Source organism: Triturus cristatus, chromosome 11 (genome assembly GCF_964204655.1).
Source record: "Triturus cristatus chromosome 11, aTriCri1.1, whole genome shotgun sequence".
NCBI lineage: Eukaryota > Metazoa > Chordata > Amphibia > Caudata > Salamandridae > Triturus > Triturus cristatus.
Genome location: NC_140594.1, coordinates 478,645,971 through 478,661,485, shown reverse-complemented (window position 1 = coordinate 478,661,485; position 15,515 = coordinate 478,645,971). Strand labels below are relative to the sequence as shown.

Here is a 15,515-nt window from a genome sequence, read left to right as displayed (position 1 = left end):
GATAGTCCATAGAGGTTTCTTCATTAAAGTTTAGAAACTATTGTGAGTATGATTCCAGCATCATATCCACAAGCTAATTTGGATGGGGTTAGCTTCATCCAAGTCCTTCTCGGCAGAAAGTAGAAGTTTAATAAAAACACTGGTTACCTTGTCTGCAAGCATAATGTTGTGACTGAGCTCAGCGAGTAGCGAAATGAAGTCTGGTAATGCGTCTCTCCTTTTCTACTTGTTTTTCCATCCAGGTGCAAGACTGATTTGGGACGTCCTTTGCAGTGAGGTTGAAGTGAAAGGAACAGGAAAGCTAGCTTAAACAGAGTCCTGGAAGCTGGAAAACAGGTAAATGGCAGGAGAGGCTAAGAGAAGGGTGGACGTTTTTTTAAATAAAACTGCTTTTGAACGTTAACTTCTTGTGGATTTTCTGGATGTTTCTGTGGCGCCTGACACCTGACATTGCATGTGCATGGTAAATCATTTGAAAAAGCTATTAAGCCTTTTCAAACAAACCAGGGAACACCAGCTGCAGCTAGCTATTACCAAAAGCATGTAATATGGTCAAAAGACAGAGTACAAGATGTTTGTTCATTCATGTGTTTGGAGGAATGATATGAGTAATATTGGTATATTGTGATAGTCAAGAGAGGTGAGCTGTAGCAGGAATCCTGACAGTCACCCCTCCCAAAGGCAGGTTTACAGGTCGTGGTTTGGTGGGATGGGGGGCATGAAATCGTCTCACAAGACAGGAGGGCCTGAACCAAGGTTGCCAGTTCCCAGGAACGTTCTGAAGGGTCATAACCCTTCTTATCTATAAGGTAATACAGTTTCCCTGAGAGAGTTGAGAGTCCAGCATCCAGTGTACTTCGTACTTTTGTTGGCCATTAATCAGAATGTGTGGGGGTAGGGTATCATGTGTGGAGGGTGGTATTGCTGGATCAGTGAAACTTGAAACACTGGGTGAATAGTGTATTCAGGGAGAAGCCGTAGATTGACGGTGACTGGATTAATTATCTTGATAATGTCATACGAACCTATAAACTGTGGTCATAGTTTCCTTGAGCCATCTAGTTGTAGGTGCCGTGTTGATCGCCATACCATGTCTCCTTCCTTGTATATAGGTGCTGGGGTTCTGTGCTTGTCAGCTTGTGCCTTCATTACCAATTTGGCTTTTGCTTAACTTGTCCTAGGATGTTTTTTTAGGCTTTGCAGACCTGCGTTGCAGCGCGCATGCGCTACTCGCGTCCGCGAGACATATTATGGGTGAGTATATTTCAGAAGGGGGCTTGAAGCGCCGCCCCTCATTTTTATTGGGTAGCGTCACCATTTATGGTAAACGGTGGCTTCCCATTGAAAATGAGGCTTCTGTGTTACCGTCCTTTGTCCTTTTGAGACGGCCCATCGGACTGGGTCTCCTGCTTCACGGCTGTCATGAAGCAATTTCTTATCTCAGAGGCGTGTTATGTAAACAAGCATCTGAGATCCAGTCCTGATGGGCCTACCAAAAAGGAGACAGGGCGCCGCATGCTTATTTTTGCATCGTGCTTTCGCTTTCACTGAAAGTGAAAGCGCTATGCAAACATAAACAGCGCTATGTTATTCTTTATGCTTGTGTTTATACTGAAGCTTTTTAAAGCAGTGCGATTCTCGCTACCGAAGCTGCCTGTGTAAATACTCAATGATAAACTGTAGGGCGATGCGCAGGAGTCATTGGTTAGTCTCGCCCTGCCTCTGCTCAGCCTCACCAAACTAATCCACGAGCATATTGAGAAAGTTAGAGCTGGCAGTACTTTCTTCTCTCGTTTAACTGCTAAGGTCTGCAAATTCAAAATGTATTCTAAATTGATTTCAGGCTTGTTGATCGTTCAAAGGTACGCGGGGCTGGCTCAGAGCTGCAGAGAAGCAATGATTTTACATTTTCCGCAGCACCCAGAACCACTGAACGAGAGACATTTGTATCTCGTGGGGGAAATGATAGCACAAGGTCTTGACGACTAATCTGCCTGCAGAGGATGAGTTCGATCATCCCCGCTGGCGAGCCAAAGGTGAGGAATTGAAAGCACCAGCCGGAGTGTCGGTGAATTTGTATGCCTAAACAAATGTGCAATTCAGAAAAAGGAAGTAAGACTTCCGGGCTGCAAAGACTCTTTCACCTGGAACAGGATTTTCAATCAAGAGTTTGTGCAGGCTGAGTAAAATGGGTTTGCTGTTGCTTTATTGAATAGCAAGGTGTTGTACAATCTGGGACAAACCCAACGGGCTAATAAAACACGCGTCCAGGCCACGGTAATACACCAGTGAGTTTTTGTTACCAAGACAGGGATATTGAATGGTGTCTGTAGCATGGGGTTCTCAGCGGGTCGTACATCAACAAAGTAAACATGCAGAGCCAATGTAAGTGGCACTTGCATCAGAGGTTGACGTCCTGCAGGGGGCAGCACATAGCGTGTTGTTGTGGTCTGATTACACTTCCACCAGAGAATGACCCAGTGCCCTTTAAGTGATTCACACAGAGACGGCAGTGGACAAGCCCAACAAGGACATGGTGGCTGTAGCCTTCCTTCACAATCTTTAGGTCCCCTGTTGAACTGTCAGTATAAGCCTTCTGGCGACAGGGAATCCCCCGAGGTAGCCCTAGTTTTGCGGCCAGCGACTGCAGTACAAGACAAACCATGCAATCAACTCCCAATCACTATGTTTTAATGTATTTGATTGTAATTTGCATCCTTCAACCTTGTTGCTTCACTTAACTTAGGGCCCCTAAGCGACTGCCGGGTCACCTATATAGAAAGGATACACATGGTTACTGGTTACTCACTGAGCAACTTACCCACAGCTCTACATCAGTGAGCAACTCACCCAAAGCTCTACATCTGGGAGCAACTTACCCACAGCTCTACATCTGGGAGCAACTCACCCACAGCTCTACATCTGTGAGCAACTCACCCACAGCTCTACATCTGTGTGCAAATTACCCTCAGCCATACATTTGAGAGAAACTCACCCCCAGCTCTACATCTGTGAGCAACTCACCCAGAGCTCTACATCTGTGAACAACTTACCCACAGCTCTACATCTGGGAGCAACTCACCCACAGCTCTACATCTGTGAGCAACTTACCCTCAGCCATACATTTTAGAGAAACTCACCCAACGATCTACATCTGTGAGCAACTCACCCAAAGCTCTACATCTGTGAGCAACTCACCCACAGCTCTACATCTGTGACCAACTTACCCACAGCCCTACATATGAGAAAAACTTACCAACAGCTCAACATCTGTGAGCAACTTACCCGCAGCTCCAGTTACATAGTACGCAATTCAACCTGCAACTAAAGCAAAGTAAGAGCCATCTATCTTGGCTGGAAATAATAAGAAGACACAACGCACATTCAATCACTCTATATTATGTTTCCTTTTGCTCCACCACAGTAAATATTCTGAAATGTACACTGCAATGCACGCTGATGGTGTGAAGGCTAAAGACTTTCATTAGATCCATCGACAAGGATCTGATGCTGCTTTGTGAATAATTTCCCTGATACTCTGTGGGGCTTATTTATGGGATTTTGGTGTAGGGCAGCGCAGCAAGGCATCCTATTGTTGAAGCCTGCATAACAACTGATTGCTCCCGATGCACACTGCAGCAACATTCTGCAAACTGCATTGGCAGCAGCAGGCTGACGAAATTGCTTTATGTCGGACCTCTGTGCAAAGCAACCTTTAATTAGGGTTTGACAAATGTTACAAGGCGGTTCCTAATACACCATTTGCCAATTAATTGCAAAGAAATCCTTGCTTAGAAAACCCACAACACCCTTGGTAAGGTAGTCCATACATCCCACAGATAATGACCAATGGTGTGAGTCCAATGAGCAAAGTGCTCTGAAGGGATGCCTTCGTAAGCACTAAAGAAAACAATTACTAAAATACAACAAGCATTTCCAATGCAATAGGTCTCGCATTTACGCTAGTTTGAGCTATTGGCATTGCAAATAACAATCCCTTTTATTTTTGTTTTTGTTTTTAAAACATAAATAAAAGGCATTCTTATTTACAATGCCAATAGCTTAAACTCGCATAAATGCAAGACCTATTGCATTGCAAATGCTTGTTAATCTCTTGCACTTCCTCTAATCTTTCTGTGACTGAAGGTAGCATAATAGAAACTCCTCATATATCAATGCGAAGGGCCTGAGGATGTTGTACTGACATGAAGAAGAAAAGTGTGTAGTTTGTGGCTGAGTGGGTGCTATTATTGTAAGTGAATTCATCTAGGGATAAGGCCTGATCACATTGTCCTGTGTGTGTGGATAGTAAGCATCTTAGTTTAGTTTCTAGGGATTGGTTGCCCCGTTCAGCTTGCTCATCGGTGTGTGGGTGGAAGGCAGATGACAAGGCTGCCTCCATTCTTAACTTATCACAGAGTATTCTCTAAAATTAATATGTGAACTGAACTTCGCTATCTGAGATGATTTTAGCCTTAGACTATTCAGTCTTATAATATGATCAATGAATATTTGACTAAATTCTGCGGCGGTGGGTATCTTTTAGAGGGGCTGAAATGTGACATTTTTTATAACATGTAACAACTACTAAAATGATAGTGAAAGTATTGCTTGCTAGAAGGTTAGTAATACAATCCAGTCTGGTGTGCCAAGGAACTTGGGGTATAGGCAGAGGCTGTGATAAGCCTGCAGGTGGAGTGTGAGTATTCTTGTTTTATGCACTACTTGGGCAACCAGATACATATTCTTGTATATCCTTCCGAATGTTGTTCCACCAGAAGGTTTTTTGACAATTCCTTAGGGTTCTCGTTATACCTGGGAGCCCTGCTAATGTTGTGTCATGATTCAATTGAATTACCTGATGTCTTAATTGTATAGTAGGAATGTAGAGTTTATGAGCGTAAAGGAGCAGCTTGTCTGTGATATTATGGTTAGGTGTTTTGATTCATTCTTCGGCTTTTAGTTTTTTATATTTTTCTTGTACGGCCACTATAATGGTGTCACCCTCGCTGACTGCAACTATGTTTACAGTGTAATGATAGTAGGGGAGTCTAATGTGGAATGGGAAGAGTGAGCATACCCCAGTCTAGAAAGATCATCAGACTGTAACTGCTTGGTCCCAGGCAATAGGTGAAGATGAAATCGAACCCACTAAAGAAATGCAACCATCACATTTGATGGGTGTAAGAGCCCTAACAGAGCTAAAGAATTGCACATTTTTATGATATGAGAATATTGTGACTGTCTGTTTAGCCCCCTGTAGGTAATGCCTCCATTCAGTGAACACCAGAAGTTCTCTTTCAGCCACCGTATAGTTTTGCTCCACTGGTAGATGTTTTTTTTAAATAAAAGGCTATGGGATGCAGGTGGCCAGTTCTTGGGTTATTTTGAGATAAAATTCCTCCTACAGCACCCTGTGAAGCATCATCTTTGACGTAATAGGGCTGGTCTGGATCGGGATGCTGAAGAATGGGTGCATTGGTGAATTTAGTTTTTAACAATTGCAATGCCTGGTTGGCTTCTGGAGACCACGCAAATGATTGCCCTTTTTTTAGCAGCTGTGTTATGGACACCAGTATCTCTTACAAGTGCAAGATGAAACAACAATAAGAATTGGTGATGCCAAGTATCTGTTGAATTACCTTGACATTTGTTGGAGTTGGCCAATTGGTAATGGCTTCTACCTCTTTGGGGTCCATAGCGATGCAAGATGGTACATAAATGCGGTACATGTTCCTGTTCTATGTTTGAGTAAATCTGAATGTCATCTATGTAGACGATTACACTAACATCCAAAGACTCCCTCAAGACCTCTTTAATGAAATATTGAAATGCTGCTGGAGCATTACATAGCCCAAGAGGCATAACAGTGTACTCAAACAGCCCAAACTTAGTCCCAAAGGATGGTTTTCTATTCATTGCCTTCTCAGACACGGATTAAGTGGTAAGCTTCCCATAAATCTAGTTTTGATTAAATGGTGGAATTTCTGACCTGATCAAGTAGTACCGGAATTAACGGGAGAGGATATTGGTTTTTAATAGTCACCTTATTGATTGTCCTTTAATCCACACAAGCCCTCAACTCCCCATTCTTCTTGGGTACAAAGAAGAGTGAGGAAGACACAGGTGATGTGGAGTGGAGTATAAAACCTATCTCTAGTAGTTCATCCAGATATTTTCCTAGATATTGAGTTTCAGGTTCTGTCAACACGTAAACTCTACTACAGGTCAGCGTTGCTCCCAGTAGAAGATCAATGCATCAATCAAAGGCTCAAAAAAATCTTGAAAGTCCTGGAATTCTTTGGGTAGTTTAAGGTATTCTGTTCCTTGGACAATGCAGAGGTATTCCCACTTCTGGAGCCTCTTGGTAGTAGGCAGTAGTGCAGAATGGTTAGTCCAAGGTTACCGTGTGGTGTACCCAATTGACTTTTGGATTATGGTGTTCTTGCCAAGGTACTGCCAAAATTACCCCAAAGGTGGGAGTGTCTATTAGATCAAAGACAAGTCATTCATTATGTCCATTATCTCACACTAAGGTTAAAGCCTCTGCCTGAAAACAAATTAATCCAGAAGACAACTCCGAACTATCTGCTGCTTGCACAGGCTCAGTTTTTTCTTTGGGGACTTTTGTGAGCCCGAGCCTGGCAGCTAGGGTCAGATCAAAGAAATTGACTGCGGCCCCTGAGTCAATAAGCATGGATATTATGTGCTATGCTGTGGGAATGGGATTACTGTGACTCAGATAGTCAGATGCCATGGAATTTTTGTTCCTACATTGGTCAGATATTGTAAGATCTGTACTGCTTCTCTCGACAAGACAATATCCCTTCTGGTCGAGAGTCTTAGTTTTCCCTGTTCTTGTTCAACCTCTACACTAGCCACAGCCTTAGTCTTTTTTGGTTTTGCAGAATATTCCCTAGTGAAAGGACCAGTTTTTCCACAATAAAGACATAGGCTTAATTTGTAGCCAAGTTCCTTTTTCTCATTAGATAATGGAACCCTTATACTTCCTATCTGTATAGGTTCACTGTCTGACTCCTTCTCAGTTTTGAGAACAATTACTCTAGTGCCACTGTGAGATTAGTCACCCTTTCGCTCACCCAATCGGTGATTTAGCGTAACCTCAAGATCAATCAATTCTGCACAGTCGGGGGGGGCGTGGCCAAGCTCCGACGCAAGATGGCCGCTTAAGTCTTTGGCTCCATCGAGACCGCATCCCTGACACACATCCTGATGGAAATCCGAAGCTCTAACTTCCCCGAATAGATAGCTGAGGGTGAGCGGTGCCCAATTGTACTTTTTTAGCTCTGACGCTGGTGCGGGACCGGAGATACGAGCCCCGTTGCCTAGGGCCTAGTCACACCTCCAACGCCTGGGGCTAAAGTGTCACTACAGGCCGGCATTGTGTGCAGTTGAATCGGCCCGCTCGGACCGGAAATCACCGGTCGGTGACAATACCGGAAGTGTGCGGCCGCTGCGAGGTTCGGGTGCAGAGGCTCTCAGCGGGGGTACACATAATAACACACATCCCTCCCGAACTGCTGCTGGAGTGTTTGAGCTGCCACAGTTCCGATGGCACCCACAACGGAGCCCGCCCGGAAGCTGCACCGTCTATCTGGGGAGTGCATAGCCCGGTTCATTCACCCCCTATATGATGCGGGACTGCCGCGCTCCACTAGCGGCCCGAGACTAGTATCTGGTGAGCGCATCTGGGGACATCTAAAAGTGTGAGCTCGTTTTCTGGAAGCCTCAAGGGAGACGCACACCTGGTAGTGGTGAGAACTGTGGCTCTAGATGTCACTGCCTGTGCCTGTGGGAGCCGTGTACTTTGCAGCTGAGGCCCTGAGTAAAGGTCAGTGTGGAAGAAGTCCCTCTCTGACATAAGAAATGTTGCCATGCCCTGAGTCCTGGCTGCGCTGCCTTGTGAGGGGGCGAATGCAGTTGTGGAGAGATAGCAGCGCACTTCATATACACAGTCAAAGCATGCCAGGGGCTGCCCCTGTCTCAATGCCTATAGCTAGAAGTTATATAAACTGCACTGCAACTGGTGCCCTTTAGGATGCCCTCCCGTGACTACGCTGAGACTGCGACAGGTGAGAGGCAACCACCAGGGGGAAAGTCCACGACCATCATTTGAGATCATTTTCATATCTGTCTAGGGGCCACCCTGCCAGCTCTTTCCACAACAATTACCACCTGTGCCAGTGGAGACTCAGCAGCAATACCCAATAAACGATCCCCCTTTTTATCCCCTCCCGCCCTGCTCCCCGCCAGTGGGGTGGAGGCCGGAGTGGGCGCGACCACCAAACCTAGCTCTTTGAATACGCAATGGCAGGGGGAACTGAGTTGGAGAAGGGCCAAGCCCGGGGTCCCAGAAGCATTAAACAGGTTCAATAAAATAAGCTCGATCGCTACACCCTTCCTAAGGGTTCGCCTGCAGACATGCGTAGCACACCTAAAGCAGCGGAAGACCCCGAGAGCGCCATCCCAGAACTAACGCTTCAGGACGTTATGGCAGCCATCAATGGAGTCAAAGATTCCCTAGAGCATAAAATGGACACTATCTCCATTGACGTGAACCTAATCCGAGCTGACCTCAGGAAAATGAATGAGAAAGTCAAATACTTGGATATCAAGACAGCCAGTCTAACGGACGATGTCTCCCTACTCCAAAGAGAAATGCAAGATCTTAAATCCTTCCGCGAGATGGCCGAGCGCAAACTGGATGATTACGAAGGCCGTACGCGACGCAACAACATCCGCATCCTTGGTGTGCCGGAAAAAGCGGAGGGGCCAGCACCAGATTTATTTGTGGAAGACCTCATACTTAATTACCTTAAGCCCAAAGGCTGGGGGAAATTCTTCACTGTTGAGAGGGCGCATAGAATTCCAGGCGGGCGGCCCAAACCTGGAGCTCCTCCACGCCCGTTGATAGCACGTGTCCTTAACTTTCGGGACAGAGACGCAATCCTTCAGCATGCTCAGACCGCAGCCCCCCTCCGCTATGAAAACGCGGATCTCACATTTTTTCCGGATTTTATGCAACTGGTTCAAAGACAGCGTAGGAAATTCATGACCCATCAAGAAGAGGCTCCGGGAGAGGGCACTTAAATACGCAATGATGTTCCCGGCCTGTCTCCGCGTGGAGGCGGAGGGACGGGCTTGGTTCTTTGACAATCCTGCGATGGCTTCAGACTGGCTCAATAGCCGAATGAACAATGGATCCAGAGGCGGAGATGGTGATGGTGATCCGGACTTGCAGGCTCGGGGTGAGATTTCCATGGGACCATTAGCCTTCATGTAGATTTACTCAGGTTGCGGGATGTAAATGATTCAATTGCCAGATTCAGATTACTATGTTCAACCTCGCACCTGGGGTGCTCAGTAGACACCTTTGTTAGAGATACACTCTTTAAAGAATTGTTGGGGATGCAGGGGGACAGAGCGATGATATCCCCCCTTTTTTTCTGCTTTTAGTTAAATTCATAGGGGCGACAGGCACAAGTTTGGACTGGGCAGTTGTACGCCAGGGGGCAGGGTAGCAGGGTGGCGGGTGGCGGGCATTGGGAGAGGGTAGGGAAAGGGGACGTGGGTAGGTGTGTAGGGGGCTTATGTGTTGTTTGTGTTATAGTTGTTACGTCGGCAAACATTGTACTTCGCATGACCGAGGCTATGGCTGTCATTAACTGTTGCAATGCATACGCAGTGGGATAAGAGTGCAAGGATCCTGAGCTGGAAGGTCAACGGGCTCGGGGATAAGATTAAACGCAGTATTGTTCTTCAATATATCAGGACACAAGCCCCAGATGTCGTCCTACTTCAAGAGACACATTTGATGGGAAGCTCATGTAAAGCTCTGTGTAGGTCGGGATATAAGCTGGTGGCACATGCCAGGTTCACTACAAGCTCCAGAGGGGTGGGTATAATGCTTAAAAACACTTTCCCCTTTAAGGTTGATCGTACATGGATGGATGACAGGGGCCGCTGCGTAGGTATCACGGGGTCCTTGGAGGGACGAACCTTCACGCAGGTGTCTGTCTATGTACCGCCTGGCCTCCAAACTACCACATTCCAGGACCTACGTGCCACTCTCCTCTCGCTGCCTGAGGGAATGTTGTTGCTGGGAGGTGATTTTAATTCCATGGGGTCGGGCACACTAGATCGCCACCCTCCACGTGAGCTAGGACCCTCACACAGATGGTTGCCAGATTTTCTTGAGACCATGGGATTGGTAGACTGCTGGCGCACTGACAGTACTGATAGTATACAACACACGTTCCACTCGGGGGCCCACGACAGTCTATCCAGATTAGATTATATTTTGATCCCTAGTCCCCAAATCTCACTTGTCCATGAAATCAGACACCTGGCTTGGGGCATTTCCGATCATTGGGTACATATACTCCTTGATCAGACCAGGGTGGGTAGAGTAGTCCCTATTAATCCTTGGTATCTTCGCAACCCCAAAATTCGCCAAAGCCTCACAAAGACGATAGACACTTATTTTGATGAAAACTCGGGTACAGTGAACTCCTCCCAGACACTCTGGGAAGCGTTCAAAACAGTGATCGGGGGGGATGGTCTGTCCTTAATAGCTGGACAGAAGAAAGAAAGACAGAAGGAAATAGCTAGCATAGAAGACGAGATCTATCACTTGGAGAAAAAGATGGAAACGATGATCACACCTGACTCAACTCACCTATTACAACTCAAACAGGAAGAATATAAGGCACTAATGACAGAAAGGCATTGGGTGGGGAGCAACTCTGTAGGACTTATGATCTCAGGGATAATTAATAGCCTGGCTTGATAAACGCGAATGGGCAAATAGATTGGTCCCAATTTTGCAAGATGTTAATAATGCCTGCGTGACTGACCCCTAGGAAATAGTAAACCGCTTTGCCAGACATTTTGACCGAATATACAATGCGGTGGCACCCTACAATGAGGAAGACTCTACTGAATTGTTCCGGGACATTAAACTCCCCACTCTCTCCTTAGCGGACCAGCGCCTACTAGATAGCTCTCTGATGGCAGACGAGATAGCGCAAGCAATAGGATCACTAAACCCGGGAAAAGCTCTTGGCCCCAATGGCATCCCAATTGAACTATATAAACTTAGCCCTGATAAACTGTCTCCTTATCTTAAAAGCATGTTGAAGAAAGCTGAGAAATGGGTGAGCTGCCAATTGACCAACGATTAGCCACCATAGTAACCATACATAAGGAAGGCAAGCCCAAAGCAGACTGCGCATCCTACAGACCGATCTCCCTCCTCAATGGGAGCCAAAGATCCTTGCCAAAGTCCTAGCTAACCGTCTAATTAATGTAATTTCGGAACTGGTACACCCAGATCAATCTGGTTTTATACCACACAGGAACACAGCGTTGAACTTGCGCCGAGCCCATGGGGTTCTAGGCAGAGCGGACATGATCCTAGAGCCTGCTGTCCTTGTTTCTCTGGATGCCACCATGGCATTCGATACTATTGAATGGCCTTATCTCATAGTGGTCCTCCGAAAGCTGGGGTTTGGCCAGGAATTTATTCGATGGGTTTGTCTCCTCTATTCGAAGCCAATGGCACAAGTAGTGGTAAATAATAAAAAGTCAGATACATTTGACTTGAGCCGGGGCACCCGTCAGGGGGAAACATCGTTTACAATGCGGGGATTACATCGCGATGCCATTACATCGCGGTTTTTACAACGCAAGCCGTTACAACGACTTGCGCTAGATGGCGCTCTAGGACAAGGAATAGTATATTTTACTATCCAACACCTTCCCTACTGTACATAGACTGGAGTTGGAATAGTAAATTATACTACTCCTAAGTCCAGCGCCCTCCAACGCAAGTCGTTGTACTGACTTGCTTTGTCAAAACCGCGATGTAATGTACCGCGATGTAAACATATGCGTTGTAATGTCATACATCTACGTCAGGGATGCCCTCTCTCCCCACTCCTCTTTGCTCTTGCACTGGAACCCTTGGCTGCCTGGGTTCGCCAGGATCCGGTTATTCGGGGTATGCGGTGGTCACCTGACTGGGAGGACCGCATTTCGCTCTATGCGGACGACATTTTACTTTACTTAACGGAGCCCAAAAAGTCTTTAATTGTGGTTCTGGACATATTAGCTGAGTTCGGTAGATATTCTGGTTTTAGGATTAACTGGGCTAAATCCCACCTCTATGTCCTTCGGGGAGGTTCCCCCGCCCTGCCCCGCAACTGTCCAATTCAGATCAGTGCCACCGGCTTTAAATACTTAGGGATATTCCTCTCCCTAAACCCTACACTTCGATATGAAAAAAATCTCCTCCCTCTGATGCTCCGCTTAAAACAAGATATTGCAAGTTGGAAGTCCCTTCCCATCTCTCTTCTGGGCAAGGCAGCTCTTTTTAAAATGATGTCCCTACCCCGTTTTCTTTATGTTTTGCAAAACTCGCTTGACCCAGTCCCCGCGACATATTTTAAAGAAATTGAACACCTTCAGAGAGAGCTGCTATGGAACGGATCGCCACGTATAGCCTTGGGTAAACTCACATTAAAATGGTACGATGGTGGCATCAGTCAGTCTGATATAAAGAAATATTACTGGGCTGCTCACCTAGCAGCTATCAATCACAGTAAATATGGAGACCTTAACAACCCAGGCTACAGGATGGATAAGTGGCTTCTCCCCGGAGTAAATTATAATAGATCTCTTTACTCGAGTCCGAGTCGGTCCAGATTAATGGGGCCCACTGGGCACTCCATCAGAGTATGGCATGCTGCAAATAAACCCCTCGGATGGGAGCTTAAGCTGACACTAGCTACCCCCCCCTATGGGACTCGGCACAACTTGGCAATCTGTGGACATCAAAAGGGTTTGATAAATGGGACATGATTGGCATATCACAAATCAAGGACATGTGGGAGAAGGGAGGGGTGAAACATTTTGCCGCCCTCCAGACTCAACACGAACTCGTTGAGACTGAGATCTTTCGTTACAATCAGGTTAGCCATGCACTGCATTTTCTCATCCCAAGAGGTACGTCCCTTCCCGATTCATCCCTATTAGAGGACAGGATACTAGATGGTCACGTCCCTGATAGGACTATCTCATTAATCATTAATTTATAATAAAATAATACACCACATGGAAGATCCTCTCTCAGCTTTGAGGCAGAGGTGGGCGGCAGATTGGATAGAAATGGATGACGAAGATTGGCAAGAAGTGATTTCTTCTCCTCGAGTGGTGGCCATTCCAGCTCGATTATGACTAGTCCAGCTTAAAATCCTACATAGGATTTATATGACCGGTCCCCGGCTAGTACTGATGGGGAGAGCCGAAACGGGAAATTGCCGTAGAAAATGCGGCCTAACTGGTACGTTTATGCACATTGTGTGGGAATGCACACTAATCCAACAGTATTGGAGGGAGGTACACGAAGTAATGAGGGCTGTCCTCACTGTTACTATTTACCCTGATGCACGTAGATGCCTACTAAACATATGGGAGCCGACTGATCTTAACACCTACCAAACACAATGGGCCACTTTGGGTTTCATGCTGGCAAAAAGAAACATTGCTCAGGCCTGGGGTGCGGCGGCCCCTCCTACTCTGGAAGCCTGGAAGAACAATATGGACTGGTGTATGTTCAGAGAAAAGACGGTGTACACTGCCCAAAAAGTGGGCTCGTGTCTCGTCGCAGTGGAACTCCTATTGTGAAGATATTTGCGTCCCCCCACAGAATATTGAACATGATGATTTGCTTCCTCCTTGAAAGGTCTTCACTGCATGTAATTTGTTGTAGTACTGCCTCGAACTGTCATGCATGTATCTATATTGCACTGATTGTAAATGTCGATATGCCGATGTTTGTCTAATAAAAAGTTATTTAAAAAAAAAAAATTCTGCTCAGTCGTTGGACAGATCTACAATGTGCTAGAGGGAATCTTTAAGATCATCTCTTAACCCTCGATAGAATAAGAATGCTCTTTTCTCTTCTGGCCAGCATGTTTCTACCACCAGTCGATTGATAAGTCAGCAGGTCCTTAGAACCTTGTGGTAGGTTTAATTACTCATTTTCACTTGCTTGGAAAAAAACATGTTTTGCAAATTACTTAGCAAACACAAGGAAATGATGGACGTAGCGCTGAAACTTCTTTTCAGACACTAACCCCCAGTCACAGATCTGGGTTGAATCCATCATCATTCTTTAACTCACTTCGCCACCTCAGTTCAGACCCAGCTAAATGCAAATCAGTCTTGACCCTGTGCCTCATGGGAACAGTCCAGCCTGAACTGCCAAGCCAGGTCTTCCCTGATTTGGAAACAAGCATCCTGGGACCGGTTTCTGGGTAACACCCTTCATCAGCCAGGCTAGCTTGAATCCAGTGGCACAGTGAGCAAGGGACCCATGTCTGGGCATACCCTGCCAATTTAGGGCGAACAAAGCAAACACAAGGAGATGATGGACGCAGCGCTGAAACTTCTTTTCAGACACTCACCCCCAGTCACAGATCTGAGTTGAATCCATCATCATTCTTGTTAGAAATTGAATTTCTGGTTGGCTACGGTTTGCACCAAAGCCAGGCAGAAACCACCACTCTAGTCAGGATAAGGGAGTTACGCTCCTAAAATAACCCCTGCTCACCCCCTTGGTAGCTTGGCACGAGCAGTCAGGCTTATCTTAGAGGCAGTGTGTAAAGCATTTGCACAAAACCAACAGTAATACAATGTAAGCACTACAAAAGGACACCACACCAGTTTAGAAAAATATCCAATATTTTGATATACTTAAAACAAGACCAAATATGATAAAAATCCACAACACAGTGCTTCAAAAATAGTTACTTCTGAAGATGTCTTTAAGTTGCAAAAATACGTTGAAAACAAAGTTCGTGTGAGTCGATAGCTCGGTCCGAGCCTACCGCGATGCTGAAAACAACCAGAGTCTCGCCGTTCCTGCTGAGGGCGTCGGTACGGGCCGGCAACAGCGTGAACAGACTCGTTGACAGTACCTTTCTTAGTGCGGCTCGCACAGGCGTGACGAGGCGGTCACAGGTGTCGAGCCAGCGGCGATCGTGTCAGTGAGACCAGGCCAGCGAAGTGAAGCGAGACGGTGCGGGCTGCGGTGTCTCTCGATGCGGTGCAGGCAGCAGCTCGGTGACGATCGTGCAGACGGTGTCAGTGAGACCAACGCGTGCGGTGCAGGGCGAGACGGTGCGGCCTGCGGTGCCTTCAGGACATGAGGCCAGCGATGGAGTCGGTGACAGAGTCGGTCGCGGTTCCCTCTTCTCTGTGGCAACTGAAACAGCGGTTCCAGGAGCAGTACCCAGAGGTTGGTGAAGTCTTTGCAGTACCTGAGACTTCTTAACAGGAGGCCAGCTCGGTTTCTGGCCCTTGGAGATACTCAGCACAAGTAGAGAAAGTTCAGTCCAGTCCTTTCACTGCTCAAGGCAGAAGCAGCAGCTGCAGGGCAACCCAACAAAGCAACAACACAGCAAAGGGGCAGTACTCCTCCTGGCAGCTCT

The 15,515-nt window shown here is 46.5% G+C and overlaps 1 long non-coding RNA gene across 1 annotated transcript in view; it reads left to right on the top strand.

Annotated features, from left to right (window-relative positions):
* Positions 1 to 293: 293 nt before the first annotated feature.
* LOC146784448 (uncharacterized) overlaps positions 294 to 15,515 on the top strand; it is a 49,660-nt gene continuing 34,438 nt past the window's right edge. The window contains exon 1 of the long non-coding RNA XR_014970460.1: positions 294 to 336. This is a non-coding gene — a long non-coding RNA (uncharacterized LOC146784448). The remainder of the gene's footprint in view (positions 337 to 15,515) is intronic.